The 21257-nt window shown below is 32.8% G+C and overlaps 1 protein-coding gene across 3 annotated transcripts in view; it reads left to right on the top strand.

Moving 5' to 3' along the window:
• The first annotated feature begins 1700 nt into the window (after positions 1-1700).
• Positions 1701-21257, top strand: part of LOC108557337 (protein decapentaplegic-like) — a 22655-nt gene continuing 3098 nt past the window's right edge. Inside the window, exon 1 of one of the 3 annotated variants that reach the window (XM_017913819.1) lies at positions 1701-2226. The gene's annotated coding sequence lies outside the window, so the exon portion shown is untranslated. Of the gene's footprint in view, positions 2227-10847; positions 11085-20341; positions 20504-21257 lie in introns of those variants that run through there. The other 2 variants (XM_017913821.1, XM_017913820.1) reach the window with 2 other exon arrangements.

Below are 21257 nucleotides of genomic sequence, written 5' to 3' on the forward strand. Positions count from 1 at the left end.
TTCAAGTGGAGTTCCCTTTGTGTGCTCACAGTTTGTCCATTGAAGAGAATCCGTTTCGGGTAGTGTTGCTAAATGGTGCAGCTAATAAACCGTTTCCGGTTGTTTCCAGTCCTTCCCTGCACACACACACACACGCACATCCTTCTTATATAACATTCCTAAGAAGCAGGTGTTTATGGGGGGGCTTGTAAATTTATTAGATTACTTTTGAATGAAGTTTTCGCCAGGTAAATAATGCAAGAGTTCCGTTCGGCGAAACCGTTTTTCCAACGCTGTAAAAGTATTATCTCTACGGGTGTAGAAACTATGCTGCCATCTAACACTAATAATATTTTACTCGGTACTCTCACCTACACCATTCATAGCAACCTTAAAATGTTCGTTATTCAGACTTTCCTCGCAAAGGTAACCACGATAAGAAAATTGCTCCAAACCCTGTGAAACCTCTACAAACTTCGAGTTTTTAGAAGTTTCTACAGATAATTGTTGGCCACCAATGGGAATAATGTCAGCAGAATGACAAATATTCAAGAAAACAATACTATTACCTATTACTTGCAACTTTAGCTAAGATTCATGCGTAAAATTATAAAACTATTACACATTTAATCTCAAAATTTTAATGTCAAACTTGGATAAGGCGAAATAATAATTGAACTTTCTTTCAATACGAGAAATAAGTATACACATTTAAAAAAAATCATTTAAGTTGTATAATTTTCTATTTTCACATTAAGATATTGGTTGCAAACCGCAAACTTTTAACGCTTTTTAATTAGCAAAAATATACAAATAATTGTTTAAAAATTACTTGCAAAATAATTAATTTAAATTAATGTTTACTTTACCTCAATGTACACAGATATTACGTAAATCGTAAGTGAATATCTAATATCATTAGTGTTTCGATCGTTCGTAATATTTTGCAAAATAATTCAAGAAAATTACTTACTGGCAAGTGTTTATTATCATATAGAATAAGGGTTTTGCAATGTTTTATTATTTTAATATAAAATAAAGTAATAACAAAAATTTAAAGTTTGTATGTGTTTATAGAATGTAAATGTTTTATTTTGTTGCACTTTTACATTTGATTAAAGTTTGATTTTGAATATTTGTATAAACAGGAGAAATATAATTGGAACCAATGTTCTTTATTTAAAAATACTTATTCTATAATAATTTTCAAATCTTTGTCATTATGCCACGCTGATATTACGACCAATGTTTCAGATTTAAGTTTTGAAAAGACGTTTGATCTTTTATAATAAGGTAGGGTTGTTTTTCTGTTAAGAAATTGTGTGTTTTTGAGACGTTTGAACGTTATTTAATGTAATATTTAATTGAATTAATTATTGTTAATTAGTAAATGGGTTGGAGAGAAAAGAAATGTGTAGAATAATGTGATTTGTTATGATTGTTTTATTTGCGGTTGTGTTAATTTTTGAGGGGGGAAAATCTGTAGAAAGTAATGTCGTGTCGAAATCTTGGTCGTTGGTTGGATAACGAATGAATAAATAAAATATGTAAATAATTTTGGTAAATGGCGAGGAGCGCGCGCGCGTTTTATTTTTTTCTTCTCTTCTCGTTTAAAATAAGTGTGTGTGAGTGAGTGTGCATGTACGTGTGTATACATGTGCGTGTGTGTGTGTGTGTGAATATAGAGAGGTAAAATGTATATATGGAAGGAATCGTTGGAAATAAATCAGGTTTTATAACGAGTATATTATATATACATAATGGTATATTTCTCAAGCACTGTAATGTCGGAATGAGCGTGGTGAATATATGAGAAAACGAGTATAGAGAGATATAGTTTTCGTATGAAAAGTAGTCAAGTTATCTCCTTCTGATGTTGGCTGGTTAGCGACAGAAAGTCTACACACGAAGGCAGTCTCAGTCCAGCAGTGAACTTCCAGCGATAATCTGTCTCGCGTAATTAATAAAAAGTGTCGTGTGGGTGCATTTCCTAATTTACGTGTGTCCGCCGTTATTTCTTATATTCTTGGTACTATTTGGGATCCCTTGTGTGATATGACCACCGCAGCGTGGTCGGCCCGTACCCGCTTTTCCACCAGATCCCTGCAAATTCTTGCAGGATTCCTCTTGAAATGTAGTGTGATTCTGTTATAAAGTGAACGAGGTGTGCTGTTGTTGTTCTTATCCGACGGACAAGCTCCATTCTCCACCACCAACGAACCACAATCACGGACCGCTTCTCTTAAGGTAAAAACAACAACAACAATAACAACAACAACAACCACAACATAATCTTATCAAAAAACCACCCTCTTCTGTTCGCGAAAAAAAAGGCTAAAACAGCCAGCACGCACGTATCAATTGCGCAACACGCATTGATGAAATCGCAATTAAAATAATAAAAATAATAGCAATAAGGACGAAGAACAAGAAATGTAAAATCCAAGGCCACATCGCAAAATCGAATTATCCAATTTAATGTTAAAACAAAACATCGCATCCACTCTGCGGCGCACTTAAAAATCACACGAAACCTTCTGTTTGCCATACGAATTTGCGGAATTTCACAAATTGCCACTCAACATTGAATCAATATTTTCATCTTTCCCAAACATACAATAATTATCAATCCCTTTCGTGATCACATACCGTTATTTTATTTTTTTTTTCTTTCTTTCTTTCGTTGGGATGTGTCGTAAAAGTCGCCTATTAATATTAATATTCAGCTTGTACGGTTATGGTGACGTTTTCTTTTTTTTTTTTTCTTCTTCTCTTCTTGTTGAAATCTCGAAGATGAGGCACGATTCGGTAGCGTAGAATTTATTTAAATCTACGTGTTTTTTTTTTCTTCTTTCTTTCCTTTTTTGAATGGCATTTTATATTTTTGTTGATGATCTAATTCCCCCGATACACGTTTATTAATTTATTTTCATATAAAACTGTTGACACGTTCCTTCAATTAATAACAATGAACGATTCTCGATTTGTAATCTACGTGCAAAATCTGTTTTTTTTTTCTTTGGATAAATAATTACAATTAAATTATTTTCATAAACACATGTGACAACAAATAAATTCTCATGTAAATAATTAGCCACATGTTTTAAATAATTATGTTATTTACTTACATGCGTTGTTTAATGAATATAAAAGCAAAACTAATTAAACAGAAAATTAGATTATTCAGTAGAAGTGTATTATATAACAAATTTGTATTGAAAATTACATAATAAATTCTAAATCTAATGTTTGAGTACTTTATGTGCAATCATCATATATTTGCGACTAAATCAATAAAAAGAAATATAATAAATATGTAAATAAATATGTAATTTTCTATGAGATTACCCAAGAAGTATTTCAGAAGAAACTATAGGAAATTGCCTACGAATCAAGAAAAACTTGTTACCTACCCAAACTATACACGAGTAATTGATAATATTTATGTAATTATTATCTATTACTTCAATATTGCAATAATATAAAGTTATGAGCATATTTGCTGTAAATTTTTATTGAAACTATGTACTTCGAGTCGTATATACTACGTAGTATGCAAGTTTACATGATTATTGGAAACTAAACCAATAAAACCAATAATAACCATTGATAGTTGTTTAGTTTAAAATTAATTAACTACGACGTAACTTTAAGTGATTACAAACAGTACAAAATTTTATTAACAATGATAAACACACTTTACTAAGTATTATAATGAGAATGACAACAATTTGAATATCCAGTATTATTTATTAATTAGAAATAATTGATGATTTCTTTTTAAAATACAATTAACAAATTTGTTTCAGCTGTTGCATGTTTATTAAATTGTTGTTAAAATTGATATTCTTTGTTTAAAAGTTGTTTTGGATTAATAATTGCAGTTGTACGAATTCCTTTATAATTATTAATTCATAACTATATAGATTTAAAATATGAAATTCTTGGAACTAGCCAACTTTCCCAAAATTGTTAATACACAGTTTTTTGTTTGTTCTACCAACAAAATAAGTAAATTGATTCTTTGAACTCAATAATCATATTTTCATTGGAAATCACTTGTTTTTTTGTAACTTAAAGAAGAATGATTGTCCTTGCGTACGTGATTACCAAATAGCAAAACAATAACATCGAGGACTGCGCTATTTGAATAGCGTTAATTTAAATTCGCTGCATCTACAACAGAATTAAATGATTCAACGTGCAAGTACAATTGCAAAGACCGTGATCAAAAAGGAAAAAAAAAAGTGGAGAGTTAATCTGTGGAAGCAATACGAGTGAGTAAGACGTCGTTCTCGGAAACAGAAAGCCCGTTATCGATATTATTTAAAGCACTTGTATTATATCAGGAAGTTGAAGTCTATTTATTTATTTATTTACTTGCTTGTCGTTCAAACCAATTCAAAACAGAGCCATTAAGTGTTTATTTATTACCGTGGACAATGTTTCATAGATTCGTTTTTTATTTTTCTCGTTGTTATCTTTCTCGCTCTAACTCATATTTATTTATTCCAGTGGTAAATTTCAACATTATAATTGAACTCTGGACACGCATGGAACGCAATGCGAAAAGATAATTCAAGAGGTCCATTAGTTTTTTCTTCATGATGTTTCTCTTCTTTCGTTTGAATATAGTTTAAAATTTCGTATGTAAGTTGTGGCATAAATAAACGTTGCGTGAATAAAGTGGTGTAGATATTCCTAAACCGTTTGTGTGTGCGTCTGCGGACGCGAGTGTCGGTTGGTGTGTGTGTGTGTGTGTCCAGTTAAGAATTTCGAACCGCACCTAAAAAATAAAGAATCTAGGCCTGAAATGGAAAGAAAGAAATAAAGAGGGGAATATAAATATGATGAAGGAATGGAAAGAAATGGAAAATAAAGCGTCGAAAATTAATTCGATTTATGCGTTATGTGTAACGTACATTTTGTGTATCGGTTTTTCCGTGCATTTACTACAAGGCAGACCCAATGTTTATTGGATTGCGGTATGCAAATCCGTGCTAAAAGTGAACGGGTTAAAAAGCCGTGGTCCAAATTGGAAAAAAAACCGCGCCACGCTGTATCTCCGATCGATTTGTCTTTGGATATGCAATGGACCATCGTGGATTATTAAAATAAAGTAGACGTATGCAGCAGCAGCAACAGCTCCTGGTTGTCTCCGAGTGTAGCACAAACTTCTTGTAATAAGCTGTTAACTTCTTCCTTTTGAGATTCTTTCGGATGCTCGAGTGCGTGCCTAACAGTAATAAAATCTGGGTGCTCGTTAATTTACTTACTACACACATGCATATACACATTTCATATCTGTAAAAGATATTTTTTATATTATTTATTTACCCAATTATATAAAAAAATATAAAGAAATTGTTAATTTCTCATTTACTGTTTCATTTTATCTAACATTGTTTAATGTTTTATGAAAAGTTTCCTTCTTATTTTAAAATGATTCCAAACCATTACTGGTATACTACACATGTACCAGATGAAGTAGTCTCGAATAGCAGTATTAAGAAAGAACGTTAATTACAAAATTATAAGTTCAAACTAAATTTAAAATTCAAATCAGGTATTTTAACTCTTCAAATTCTTAAAGTAAATGATGCCGTCATCAACGATTTTTAATTTTCTCGTTTGATTCAAACTTTTTTAATCAAATTCTCTAAACGGAGTATTTAATGTTGATTCGGGTTTTATATTCGTATAAATAAAAAAAAATACAGTTATTATATCACAATTTTTTATTGGATTAAATTGTTATACGCTAGATGGCGTTCATCTGAGTTAAATGAAAGTTATGCAATATGTGATACGGATAACTTTAGTCGAAGACCAGAACTCAGTACAGTTGGACTGGATTGAGTCTTGGATATGAATCGTTTTAGAGTTGTCCAATGACGTTTCTTCATCAATTCGATGTTGGCACCCCTATATAATTTCATAACTTATGTTCTGGTTACTAGTTATTGTATAAAATATTCAATGTACATTTATTTTAGTGAATCATTATATTAATAATTGGCTTAACATTTCTTACAAAATAAACCCCAAAGAGTGATTTACATTCTTAGAAACGATTCACGACGCGTCATCTATTAATTTTTTTTTATGATTCACCGCTAAAGAGGAAACATTTATAACAAATTCCATAGAAATAATTATTTGACATTAATACTTTGACTGTGACTAAGTTTACAAAATATTTCCGTAATTTGTTGATAATTATATTGAATTTTCAATAAGATCAACGAAATTGAAACATCAGATGGCAATTAAAGTTATGTAATAATATTGTACTGCGTAGTTGGCATGAATCAAACTTTAAAGATACATTTCAAACGACGTTGGGTCATGGCATAACATGTTGTCAAATAGATTTATAACTAAAACACGTGTGTCTACTAATGTTTCATTCGTTAGCTTCCTTCACTTTTGATTAAGAATTGATATTCAATCATCTTTAAATAATTATCGCTGAATATAAGTTGATAATTTATTTTTTGCTATGAAAACTTGAAAATATTATTATTTAAGTTACTCCCAATCAGGAAATACTTGTATAATCATGCAACAGTTACTATGTAATCCAATATTTGCATAAAGTAGAATATAACTCTTTGACTTATCTCAAAAGCATCATGCACATTTCAAACTTAACGTATTGACTCCCAATTCCAGCAATGTTCTAATGGTTCATTAATTTGTTGTAATGCCATTACGTTTAACTTGATAATTGGTATCAATCGCTATGACGCACTCCGCTTCAATTAATTTATATGAATTTCGAATTTGCATAACTTTCCAGTACTTCTATTTGCCTTCAAACTATTTTCACTTATTTGACTGCTACGTAATAAATTATGCTCGTGCAACGATTAAAAAGTATATTATCTCAATAAATTGCACATTTCTAATAGTCAATAAATTTTCATTAAATCTAACATATAGGACACAGAAAAAATACATTTAAACATTTGATTCCAAAGTTTTGCATATTGAACCAATCAATAAAGTTTATATTCATATACTAATTTCAATATTTAATTACATCATCAATTTTTACAACTTAAGTATGAATTAAATATAGTGGAACCTCGGTTAACGAGTTAAATGAATTGCACGAAAAATGACTCGCTTAACGAGCAACGTTTTGCATAACGAGTGACGATGAGAAGAAAAGTCCCAGCCTGTTACATCATTTTGAAAACTTGTGTACACATATTATGTGTATTTTTTAATATATCGACCATCTTCGATTTTGCTTGTCATCTTTATATAAAGCGGACTATATTTTGCAAATATAATTTGTGTTTGCTGTAAATGCAAAACACAAATCATGAAAAATCGAGACCAATTTATACTTTTCTTTCTCCGACATAGAACCGATTAACGAAATTTACACTAGTTTATATGGGGAAAACGTGTTTTACTATACGAGTAAAAATCCGGAAATTTTGGAACGGAATAAACTCCACTGTATGAAGTAAACTTTTTATTTTTTTTTCTATTGAATAATTAACATTATAAATTTAGAAACGCAAAAGTATTAAGTGCGGATATTAACAATATTATTAACGAATTATAAAGAAAATTGCATTTTTTGCGCAAATATTTCATCGTAACTATTACCTGATTAAACTGATTAAACAAGTATTTCCTGTAAACGTTTAAATTGTAATTAGAACTTAAATCGTATTTACTGGAAGTTATCAAGTTTACATCGCAATTATTAACTGAGCATACTTTCTAACTAAGTATGTTTAACTGTTTTGTTTCATAATAATTAAACTTCATTCTACAATATAATTTTATCATATTTGTAAAAAACTTCTTAACTTCATAGTACAAGTTATTACGAAACATAAATTGTACTTACATTGAAAATATTGGACAACAAATTGAACTTTATTTATAATTTTTTTCGGTATTTTTTTTATTTAAGTGAGAAATTGTATTGATTTTGTGCATGCTAGTTCATTTCACTTAAAATGTATTAAACTGATTACTAAAGCAGGCAATAACTCATGTACAAAATAATTTACAAAAGAAAGTGATGGAAAATGTAAATGCAAAAATTTGCATCGACTGATGTGAAGTTTCCAATAAAATTAATGCATTTCCGGTTAGCGTATGTCACCTTGAAAAAGTATTTTCATCGATCAGGAGCTTTCCTTGGCGGAAATTTCCAGCTATACCCGAAATCACACTTTCCATTCGAAATTACTCTATGAGATTGAAATCCTTTGGATCTGTTGCTTTCCTTTCCGCATAATATTACTCAAAATATAGTTTTGTTAATGAAAATTGTGAATAAGACAGTAATTAATTGAAAGTGTGTATTGTTTGTAGTAATTTAGTAAGTTTGTTTCATGAATAGAGCGGACGGAAGAGCCACGCGGTCGTGTACATGTTGTAATGGAATTGACGACCATTTAGATAGAGCTATGGCATTTAGTTTCCCAAGGACTAATTCAAATTATGATCTTAAATAAAGACTCGGAGGGAATACTTCCAACTTCCTGTGTAATAAATAATCCAATTAATTGTTCCACGCACCAGCAGCGAATTGCAAGTTGAATTATCGCTCAATTCGATACATTACATTTCCATATCTACGGTTTAATTAATTACAGGCGGCTCAGGAACCGACAATCTTCATAAACCATTACGTCCGTCTATCTATCTATCTATCTGTCTATCTGTGTGTGTGTGAGTATCTCTTTCATTCTTTTTTTTATGACTTTTTTTTTTTAAAGTGCTCTTTCGCCGATGATTTATAATAATAATGACAGTTTTGAAAAGGCAATCCATATATAATGACTGCCATAATATTAGAGTGATTAAATTAAGTTAATTATATGTATGATACCTGGCCGTACACACGGGGTCGGCCTTCAAACAAAAAAAAAATTATGTATATATATGTAGAAAGAAAAGAGAAAAAAAAAAGAGCGTTCGCTTCTAGAAAACGCAACCTTAGTTGTAGTAGACACGTAGCAGATTTTCATCGCATCACATGTTGGTGATGATAAATAGAAGAAGCGAAAAAGTGGACGTGGAGGAGACGAACGAGAGAAGGAAAATAATGTGTGTATATATATATATAGGCGAAGAAGTAGGTATTATTTGAAGAGGAAAAAATGTGCGTCTCAATAAACACTTATTGAAAAACTTTCCGCATCTGAATGACATTAATACGAGGGACAGATGTCCAAGATCTAACCAAACTGGTTACTAATAGCTCGCGGCCACTCAGATTCCATACATATACTTCACTGGTGTGTGTATATATATACAAACATATATATAAATATATTCGAGAAGAAAATATTTGAAGATTTTACATCAATATGGAGGAGGGAATAGCTTCAATGTTACGAAGCGAAAGTCTGCGCGTATGGTAAATGGTTTATTGAGGTCGAAAATGGGTTTTTGCGTAATTGGGCTCGCTCGTTGCAGAGGAGCGTCGCTGCCGTTTCGCGCATCTTTCTGTGTCATGTAGGTAGAAGAAGCGATGAGAGGATGACAATGAGCGAATTATATAATTACCATGAAATGTGGATGACCTCAGCATTAAATGGTCGTCCTGAGTGTATGTGAGCGAGTCTATGGATGTGTGAGAGAACATGTGTGTGTGTTTGTGTGTGTGTTGAATGAGTTCTGTGGCAGACAGCATGACGCCAGTTCGAGGAGAATGGTTGGTAGGCCGGAAACTGGACATTATCCCGATAATCTCTTAGGAAATACCTAAAGGATATGTGGTGTCCCGACTAATGCCGCCCAAGCAACAACCAGCGACCTTTTTCATTACTACTCTTCTTTTTTCTTTCGTATTCCTTTTTTCCCTTCACTCTCTCTCTTTCTCTCTCATGCACATGCATATTTGCTTGCATCTTTTATAATAATAATAAATTTGTACGATAGGAGAGCCGCTCAAGGGACAAGAAACGAGCAGCCCTCTCGACGTGTTTGCTTGTTGCTTGTAATCGTTTTTAATTGTTGACCGACTGCTGCTGCAACATCCAACAAGTGCTGTTGTATACCTTTTCCGAAACGAAATTGTCAAGTGCCAGCGACAATCAACACACACACAATCCTCATGTACCTGCGCGGTTCATGGCCTCCCCCGAAAAGGATTATCCTTATATGGATTAGGGATTCCTACGAAAACTTCCGTTCGTTTGCAATGCACATGCACACAGTGTATATGTACACATATAATTTAGTGTGCGGCATTTAAAAGGTCGTTTAAGAAAGTCACTTAGCACTCGGATGGTAATGACTGGTCTCTCCCCCTCGCCAGAATGAACAACAACAAAAAAAAAAGAAAAAGACTCTCAGGTCAATTTTGGATTTTCCGAGTGAACTCCTTTCCAATTGGAGGCAGCGGATTTTTGTACGCCACTGGAACGAGTGGCATTGCACAGGTGAACAAGACAGTGCACAGGTGTGCTTATGTTGGGTCACGTGTGTTAGGAGGATCCGTGAGACTGTGCGGAGTCAAGAGCCTCCATATATTTACCACACATGCATACACACACACACACACATATATGTATATACATGCACGCATATTATTCCTGTGTGAGTGGTTGGTCTCCTCCATCCAATACCAACGTACGTTTCAATAATGAAAAGCACGCGTGGTTGTATATCGATCGACCGCTTTGATAGATGCAACAGAGTTGCTGCCCATTATCATTATTATCGTCATTTACATCGATTCCGAATAAATTCCACTTTTTTTTCTCTTGTTGCTGAAAGCCCTGCATCGATCAAATCCCCATCGAGAGCCACCGTTCGTGAAATGCAACCATCATCATCGAAAAAAAAAATAACAACAACTAGCAAATGCACGATCGCAATCTCATCGGTATTTACCTTATTCATTATAATTGCACTCATGAATAGTCATAATCGCCATTTGTCCTTAGACATAAATCAATAATCAGTGACGTTCATTGTTCAAGGAATTCCGCCGCAGTTAAATTATTAATAACACTTGTTCGATGCATTCCCGCGCGTTGCATCGCGATTGATTGATTTACAGTCATTTCGCGTAAAAACCCAACTTTTAATTACGCTTTTCCAAATATTCGAAGTCGCATGTAAGTTTGTTATTTCTGCTTGTTTGCTGCGTTTATTTATCTTCGAACGCTAAGAAAGCACGTTTTTCAATTACTCGGCCGACACAGATAAATAAGCAAATTTCCACAAGACTTCTGTTTACAGCGGAATATTTCTTATCCTTGCACGCAAAAGAAGCAACAATGTCGACAGCACATTATCACATAATTTTATTTAATAAAAAAATACACATCTACAGATGAAACCAATAAATATTTAGGCTGAAAAAGCAATTTTTATTTAAAATCTACGCATTATTTATACAACAAATGTTCTTTGATTCTTTATATTAATTAATCAAACCATTCTATAAAATAAAACAAAAAGTACATAATTAGAACTAATTTTACGCATTTTTTGCCCAAATTCACTTATTAAGACAAAATCTTAATCAATATTGATTAAAATAAGAAATGAATATAAACTGATACAATTCGTAACATTAATGATATTTTAATATTGAAAAAAAATGGATTATCTGTAAAATAAGCAGCAAAGTATAAATAGAACAAGGTCTAACTTCATTAATTTTAGTCAAATCAATAATTCATTAATAATGAAATACGTTTATATCTACTTTGGTCATCATCAAATGTTCTATGAATTGTTGGATGGTTTCTACTATTGTTCTGTTCATTTTGAGAAGGCATTTAAATTGCGAATACGATTTCCACGGAAAAATGTTAATCGAATCTGGACATCTTCTGCAAAAGTCCTTTAACACTGGACACGATAAAAAGTATCACGCGATCTTCTTACATCTTTAATTACAACCCGAGGTCCATTCTTAATTAGAAAAAAAGTCGAACCGGGAGTTGAGTGTGTGTATGCTAGAGTGAGTGTGCATGCACTGCTATGTGTGTGTGTGTGTGTGTGTGTGTGAGTGGAGTTGAACAATTAAAAGCCGAGAGATGGAGGGCTTTTTATTCAAGGCGCACCGAGATAAGTTTAAGCGCACACAAGATAAGTCAAGCGAAAGACATTTTTAGTGGTAGGTAAAAAGGCCGGGGCTTAATTAGCCGTATAAACTCTTGCGAACCGCCCGCTCGCGATAACAAGACACCACCCGACGTCTTTTATATCTACATATATTTCAGATCTCCTCCGTCTTCCTTTATCCTTTGTGTTTCTTTTTTTTTTTGTTTGTACTTTTGCTTTTGTTACCGTTGTCATCAGACAGCCCATTTAGCTTTGAAATGACAATTTCTGACATGACAAATAGTATTATTTCATTTATCTTTTAATAGGCCAATTATTCAACCTGACAGTATTATCTGTACTCAATTCGTGTTTCATAAATATATTTATATAGTAAGAATTTGTTTATGTGATGATAATAATACTATTGATTAAATTGAAACAATTTTTGTTTTAAGCCAAAAAGATTAAGGTTCAAGTCGTTGTGAAATATGAGATTAACTAATGGTGAGAATAACTTTTGTAACAGGTTTATATTCTTTATGGTGATCATAATTTATGTAGTAAGAGTTTAGATATGGAGCACGTACTGAATTTTCATTGCCCGTAGATAAGTGATTTTATTAGTTGCGCAGCTAATTGGACGAAGATGTGAAAAGGGTTACGGTGAGATTAGAATGAGAAGAATCAGTTGATGTGAATGCTTTTAGGAAGAGAATTCAGTGTACATATCTCATATTCACGTTTTAGTAGCTCATGTTACAGTAGTCGGTAATATGTATTCCGTACAAAAAGAAGAAACCCAGGAGAATATATATTAAAAATGACGTGAGCGATGGGACAAAAGGAGCATAAAGCAGATAGCGGGGCTTCCCGCTGCGCTGGATCGAGCAAAGAATATTTCTGATCTTTTGCTCTCCTTCTTTTCCCTCTTCCTCTCTTTCAGAGGACTACCAGAGACCATGGGCGCACTCTTTATAATTTCATGTCAAATTTAATGTTTATCAATTATTATTATACAAAAGGGGAAAAAAAAAGAGAGAATTATTTGGAGCACTCGAATAAATAATGTATTTCCAAATCGGCTTGAGACCCGGTGCGCGAAATCTAGTCTACCTTAACCTAAGCCAATAAAATCTAAATTTAGCACCGAATGAATAAATAACACTTTCACTTGTCGACGGCTCCGAAGAATTATCTCCATATAATTTCTATTTTGCTCTTTGGGATCTTACGAGGTTGCAGGAAAAAAAAAATACGAAGACAGAGAAAGAAAAAAAAGGAGCACAAATACATAGCAAATTGATGAGAGGAGGAAGGATAAGGAGAACACAAGAAGATTGTGGTTCGCGAGGAGATAAATTCCGTTTTAATCGGGTGAGATTTAGGACGGTTTGGGTCAAGCCGAAAATAATATGGGAGGAATGAAAAAAATGTGTCAGTGTGCGAGACGAAGAAGAGATTAAGAAATGGAGAGATGTTGAGTGTGTGTGTGTGAGAGAGAGAGTGAGAATGAGAGAAAAGAAGGCGAAGGATTGGTGGTTTTCTCAAAAACACTTACGGCCGCGATAAAAGGTCCTGGCGATAATAAATAAAGCGCCGTTTGCTTAAAAATAAATTTACGAAAAAAAAAAATATAAAAAATATGAAGAGGGAAAAAAAATGCGCGCTTTTGTTGCTCCTCTCATTATTATATATACATGTGTGTGTGTGTGTGTATAAGAGCTAATAAAACCTTAACCCCGTGGCATTGAGGAGCTCTCACCAATATTTACAGCGTCTTCACATTGTGGATGGAGTGTACACACACACGTCGTGGATGTGGATGAGGTGGTGGCCGTGGAGGAGAAAGAAGAGAAGGAGGAGGTGAAGATGAAGAAGACGGAACAAAGAAGGCACGATGTGCAAAAAGTAAAAATAAAAGGAGATGAGGAGAGCGGAGATTGTGGAAGAAGACGTCGCGAGCGCGCACCTGTTCACGTTCCCACATAGACGGCAGGGCACCAAACCAAGTGAAGCCAAGGTTCAGGCCGGTCCGTCGCTCCGTCGCCTCTATTTTATCTCCTCCGGGTTTGCCGGTGTTTGCCTCTCTTTGCGAGGAGAGACTGTGAGACGATGAGGAGAGACTATGAGACGATGCCGAGGACGGCCCCCGATAAATCAAAGGCTGTTATTTCGAAATTAATTGAAATATCAGGTTACCTATTGTAGAGCGGCCGGCACACCATTGTCCTGTCCTCCGCCGTCCCACACTCTCCTCGCTTCTTCTTTCATTTATTAAATATCGATCGATTATCAATTAACTATACATAACACATTATGCGATACGTACCCCCAATCCAGCTAAATATTTGTAAACACAATTATATTGCACAATATTATCTGTCCCAACCCATCATTAAAATCTCCACACACTTTACTACAACACAACTTTAATATACAATATATAAGTTCAATCACTCAAGAAATAAATAATTTTCGAATCCACCACTTTTGATCTACCATAATTTCCTAATTTAGCTGCAATTTCAAATATAATTCTATTGGGTTTCCGACTTGACCCAGCGTTGAAATCTCCAAGAGCGCTGTTAAAAAAAACTTATATAACTTTAAATACAAATGACAACATTATTATATTTACTTAATTCTGTAAGTTCAGATCCTTAACGTCGCTCTTATATAGTCTAATATTGCATAAAATCTAAATTCATCCATTTCCGTCCATTTAACAACTTCGTTATATTCTACAGCGGTTACACGTAACGGAAGTATGTCTATTTATTTATTCTTAAGCAATCAAGTCATTGAGTATGATGTCTTCCTTATCCATTCACAATATCGAAACCCTATACGTATCTGAATCTCAATTTCTACCAAAAACTAACCAACCAAAAACCTTCAAATGTATTTCTATACGAGGATAGATCGGATACTTTCTCTTAAAATCAGATAGAATTAAAGCAGTTTTAAGCTGACAAATATTTGAAAACTTAATGAACGATAGCGTATTTTTCATATTACATCAATATTTGGAAATGAAGTAAAAACAAGTTCTCATCAATTTTATGTATATTGATTCGTGACTATCGACGACACACGGATTACCTAATTGAAAACTAGTAGATAGAATGCGGTAATGCAGCTCCGATGATGGTAAAAACAAGTCCAGAAGTTGGATAGATTATACATAATATTATTGGGTACAATTTTACTTATTAATTTCTTTATAAATAGAAAAATAGACGTTATTAGTCTTGACGTAATGCACTGTAAAAAGTAAAGTTTAATGAAAATTAAAAATAATCATTTCATTAATAGATAATTTAATAATTTTATAAAACTTTACATATTAGATAATAAATTGGAATTGTATGAATGTTACAAATGTTGTATGCAAGTTGGCAAAATATATAATGATAATTGTGTTTTATGGCAATAAGTAATTACGATGTATCGAATAAATTGGAAGTATATCAACGTGCATGTGATATGTGATGTAGCTGCGAAAGCCCCTTTAATACGTTTCTGTTATTAATTAATGACGAAATTATCGGTTATGGTTTTTCGGATGCGGCCGGGCACATCCACATCGCGGCCACAAATCATATTTTATTTGTTATTTCCATATATTTTTTTCCCTCCTTCTCCACCGTTCCATCTCGCTTTCGCTCCCGCGATCTCTCGCTCTCACCCATTCTATCGTACTCCCTTTCGCTCGAACATATCACATGTGGAAAATAATTGACCACCCAAGAAGCGAAACGTACGTATACATAAAACAATGGCCGACGCGAAGAAAAAAGAAACACACACACATACACACAGCACTCACATACGCATGCATACGTTTGGTGAGCTCGCCAAAGACCTGACGGCGGGGAAAAAGAGAGATGGTGGAAGATCGCAGGACCTGGACCAAAAGAACAACAAAACAAAAACAAACTACAAACAATCGCGAGCAGGGAAAAAAGTGCACACGCAACGAAAGAGGAGATCCGCAAAAATTTCAATTATTACGATGGATCGTGGTTACGCAACGTCGTCGTCGGATTCTTGAGGGTCGATTTGCTAATAGCAACGCCGGTCCATCTTATCAAATACTATTTAGACTACTACGCCTTATAATTCTTTAATTTATGGACCATTGAAACCATAAATCTGTTGGTAATGACTCTCCGCTATTTGTAGTACGACAGTTCGCACTCGCACATTAGTTATCGTTATAAACGCTTTGATTTAACACCCATGAAAGGAATAACACATAATAATAGTAAATACTGACGCATTTAAATTACCTTCCATATACGTTCACACGACTCGAGTTCCTTAAGCATCTGAAACGCGATTACAATAATTAAATAAAAATTTATAACTATCCAGGAACTTGAGCTCTTCGCAAATCACATAGATTTATGTATTATTATCTGTATTCTCTGTAGACTTTCCTCAGAACTGACTATTATACACCACTCGTGTAAAATTATACCTAGACCATTTCATTCTACTTTTAAATATAAAAAAATTAATTAACAAGTTTTAACTTCTGCAATTGTCTGTATTGTAACTTGATATTTGTATTTTTTTAATAATTCAAATAACTGTAATCAATAAAAAAACGTAAGTATACTCATTAAATACAAATATTTCGTTATAATTTTAAATCACGAAGAAAAATCTATATAATAAATAAAAACGAGAAGTCAATTGAATATTCCTAATTGTCTTGTTTCATGAACACATTTAGTGTTTGTAAATACTACTTTGAAGAGGTTCGTGGGTATTTTAATAACGTGAAATCCCCAGTAGTAATATGCTGCTAAAATAGTATTTTACGTCTCGCACGTTGATAAACACGCGATGAATCATGTGAAAGACCATCAAATGTGCATATTTTTCAGCTTAACGAACTGATATAATTTTAGCAAAATCTTCGATGAAAGAGAGGAAAGTCCAGATTTAGTATTAGCAGTACTAAGAATAGCATAGTAAATGTTAACAAAAAAAATGTCTACGATTACAGTAAATGTTAACAATCAGTATGAAAGTCTTAGACAATATTCTTGCTAAAAATTGCAAAGTATATGACACATGACGCCGATGAGGGTGCAGACAATAAATGAAATCACATATACTGTCTAGTCTTCTGGTCTGACTGTCACCAGTGGCGGTACTTTAATGCTTTGACCAACCCCCCAAAATATTATACGACCCCAATAAAAAAAATTGATCGTGGAATTTAAACACATAATAATTATCTTAAGATTTGATAAAAATGCAGTAATAATCTTTGTATAAAGTTATTGTAGTAATAACTAAGCGAATTCTTTTAGTAATTTTTTTTTTGCTCCCGGGAAAACAGGAAATTAAAAGATTCCCAGGAATTCCCGGGGCGGTTAGAGAAAGTAAAGACAAAGAGGATCGGGACACCCTATAATTTTGGGCGCCACTGAACTGACTCCTTCTTAACATTGCAGACGTTTATTTCACAATTCATGTGAACTTTACCTGTTTGCAAGAGTCACCGCAATAATATAATTTATTTATTGACCAACAAAGTGTTAATAATAACTGGTAGTCTACAGACGTCCAAAGTTTGAATATTAATAGTCTCGCCAGCAATCGTAAAAATTATGTTTAATCTATTATACAGTTTGAATCTCTGGCGCCTTTTGCAACTTTAACTTTCAGGCGCGCCATTTTCAAAATTCAACTGTTTATATGGAATGGCGGTACATTTTTACAATGTTTTATAAGATTTGCAGCGATCACATAAAGTGTAGTAAAATATTGGCTTTGTGGTCGCAATTAGTGTGAGACTAAAGTTAAAACGTTAGACGCCACCGGTATATACATAAAGCCGATTGTAAATGTCTTCAGTCTCTTAATTTCGCCATAAACTGAGCCATATAATCCATTTATTGCATCGGCTGTTATAAATGTTAGAAACGTCGCCTTTTTCTCATAATCCTTATTACTTTCTCTAAATTTTACAAATCCAAATTGAGATATTACAAAAATGCTATTAACAAAATTTCAAATTTAAACAAGTTGTAAATTCATTATAGACGTCATAATTATTGAACAAATCTAATGAAAAAAATTCTTAAATTTTAATAAATCAATTTACTTCGATCTGTCCGATTTACAAATTTTATTTATAAACTAAATCGTAAATTTAGTTCCTTGATTAGTCCGGTTTCAAAGAGTCCGGTAAATTAGCATATTACCCGTAGCACTGTTTTTGTTATATTTATATTTAAACTATTTTCAAGTATTTTTTTTGTAAATATTTATTTATTTTGATTAATATTTGAATGTTTGTAATAAAAATGGATGAAAGTATTTGTTCATTAAAAATTGACATGTTTTATTTGAAGTAATCTCAATTAAAGCGATATCTAAAGTTGATGGAAACCAATGTTGATGATTCCTCAATAACACTATATAACACAGTTAAGATTTTTTGTATGGGAATTAAACGTAATCGAGTGTTTCGAGGGTTGATTATTTGTTTTCACTATATAATATATTTGAGGAATTGATTTCGGAATGATGATGATGACGACGGTGTGGTCGGTCCTCAGGTAGAGTGGTCCGAGTAATTAGAATTTAACAAATGGACGAAAATATTTGGATAGTTATATAGAGAACGGCGCAACAGCCAAAGAAACAGGTGGGAAAGGAATAGACGAAGACGAGGAGAAAAGGAAGAAAAGACGACACTGTATATACAACACGTTCATTAATCACATTCCTAAAATAGTTTAAGCGTGAAATATACAGAAGGGCCAACGATTATAAATCTGTTTATTTATGTTTTTTTTAATTCGCCAATATATACAGTTTATTTCACTATGTTAACACTGAACCCACACACACACTTTGTATATGCATACTTGTACTTTATTTGTCTTAAAAAAGAGACTATTAGTTGATAATGTCACACTCAAATTGTTCCAGAATTTCTATAGTAAATTTCCAAATTATCCTACCTTCCTTTATAGATTAACATGTCTATAATATCAATTGAATCAATTGTGACAATATAATAATTGCGTTTGTAACTTAAAAAGTTTAGAGAAATTACTCTTTAAAATTTCTTTCATCTTTTTATCATTGAATGTGAATAAAAAATTGTCCTTATTTAATGGATTATATAAATAATATAAAAATATATTGCATTTAATAAAATTTAATTTATATTAATATTTAGAAAACTAGCAGAAAGACGTATGTATTGAGTTTTTTTTATTTTGTAATTTTCTGTTTCAATAAATATTATTTATATATTTAGTAAATAAGTGATAAGAATTGTAATATTTAAATAAAAATTATAATAATTACAACATTTATTGGTAATTTTGACCAGAAGTTTATAGTCAAACCTAATCACTTCTTACATAGAATTTGCACTTTGTTGAATGTCTTTTTATGTTAAATTATGAAAATTGGAGGAAAAATACAAGTTTTTCTTGATTAATAATACTAATTTAAAACACCACATTTAAATTTGAAAATAATTATTGCAATATTTAAAAAAAAATCTTATATAAGATGTAATATAATTGTAGAAAAAGTTTATAAAATATGTTAATACTTACGGGATAAAATGACATGTTTTTTTTTTCAATTTAATATAAAATATAATAAAATAAGGAATAAATAAATGCAATTAAACAATTTGGAAATTTTATTCATATTCATATAATTTTTAAAGAATTTGTGACAAACTATTTTTGTTTAATAAACATAAATAAACTAATTGCTATTTAATGCTAAACTTTAAGTTTCTGTGAATAAAATGTTAATATATTTTTTTTTTAAATAAAGTTTATCAAAAATTTTAAATGAACGCAATTGAAAAATATTTACGCAAAGTTTGGTTGTGCTTTATATAAATAGATCAAAGCGGCGGACAGCCGTGCAGTTTGAAAGTTCCTATCGTGTTCAGAAATACATTGTCCATGGGTAGTGGGGATGATGGTTTCGTGCTGGTGTGAGTGAGTTTGTTGAGTATCTGTATATGTTTGTGTGTGAAGATAAGTTATATGTATTGATGTGTCGTCAAGAAGGCAAGTGAGCAAGATAAAGATGGAGAAGGAGAAAAGGACGAGAGGCACTCAATTGCGGTGAAATCCTTAAAAAGCCACTTGAGTAGCATAATGGGACCAACAATACGCATTCGGGCATTGTTATAGTCCATCTTGCCGCACGTGCGTCTACAAAGTCCCGTACTCCCATTGGTTAGTCAAGACCCCACACCTTAGCCAGGTAACTGGGACTGGGATCTTCAGTTGCTTTAGTCTTCAGTTAGACTTGATGCTAATCTGCAGTTTTAGAGTAGTGCTTGCTAGTGGTGCGTGTGTGTGCTTTAGTAGAAATGTGCATTTGAATAGTTTTGTCACTGGATTTACATTACTCTACTTAACAGAAGACAACAACAACTACTACTACTACTGACTATACATCTTGAATTCTTCCGGTAAGCACGATACAAACACAGTTTCAATAAATACAACGACACGAAATTAACACGAACATTCGATCGAAATAAACTTGCTTCGAATTGTCCTCTTCGTTGCAGTAAATAGAAATAAGAAATCGCGAATTTTCCAAGGAATTTCGGTGAGCGCTGACCGCGTCCGCATGTTTGCGCGAGACGTAGACAGCGCGGCGCGCGCGCGACTTAATATAATTGTGGATCAAGATTCAAGTTTCCATAACGGACACAACACCAAGACCAAACTTGAACTTTACACAATCAGTCCACTCCGACAAATTGTTATTGATATATAAACTACATCCCAACATCAACAAACAACAATAACAGAGCATCACGATATTATTATTACTTATTAGCTCAAGCAAAGCTCCAACTCGAAATACACACTCTTCTCTTGCAATGATATTTCTCCTCAAATTCTGCACAAAATTTCTGGTAATGTTGCAATTTACGAAACTCATCTATCACGCAAAAGGTGCAATTTCAATTGAATGTTATTCCGAAAAGGCAATTTTAATTACACCAGCGGCGCGCGTTCCCCGAAATTGAAAAGTAATAATAACGATGATGATGATGATGATCGTAATAACAACAAAAATATTAAAGACCACATTCTTGTGCTTCGTGAAGGTTCTGTCCAAGCGCGCACTCTCACATTTTTAACGCACTTAAATCCGTATTTAAAGACCCGAAAATTCCGCCGAAATAATTGCATTCAAATCATGTTGATTTC

Source organism: Nicrophorus vespilloides, unplaced genomic scaffold (assembly GCF_001412225.1).
Source record: "Nicrophorus vespilloides isolate i.1.1-1 unplaced genomic scaffold, Nicve_v1.0, whole genome shotgun sequence".
NCBI lineage: Eukaryota > Metazoa > Arthropoda > Insecta > Coleoptera > Silphidae > Nicrophorus > Nicrophorus vespilloides.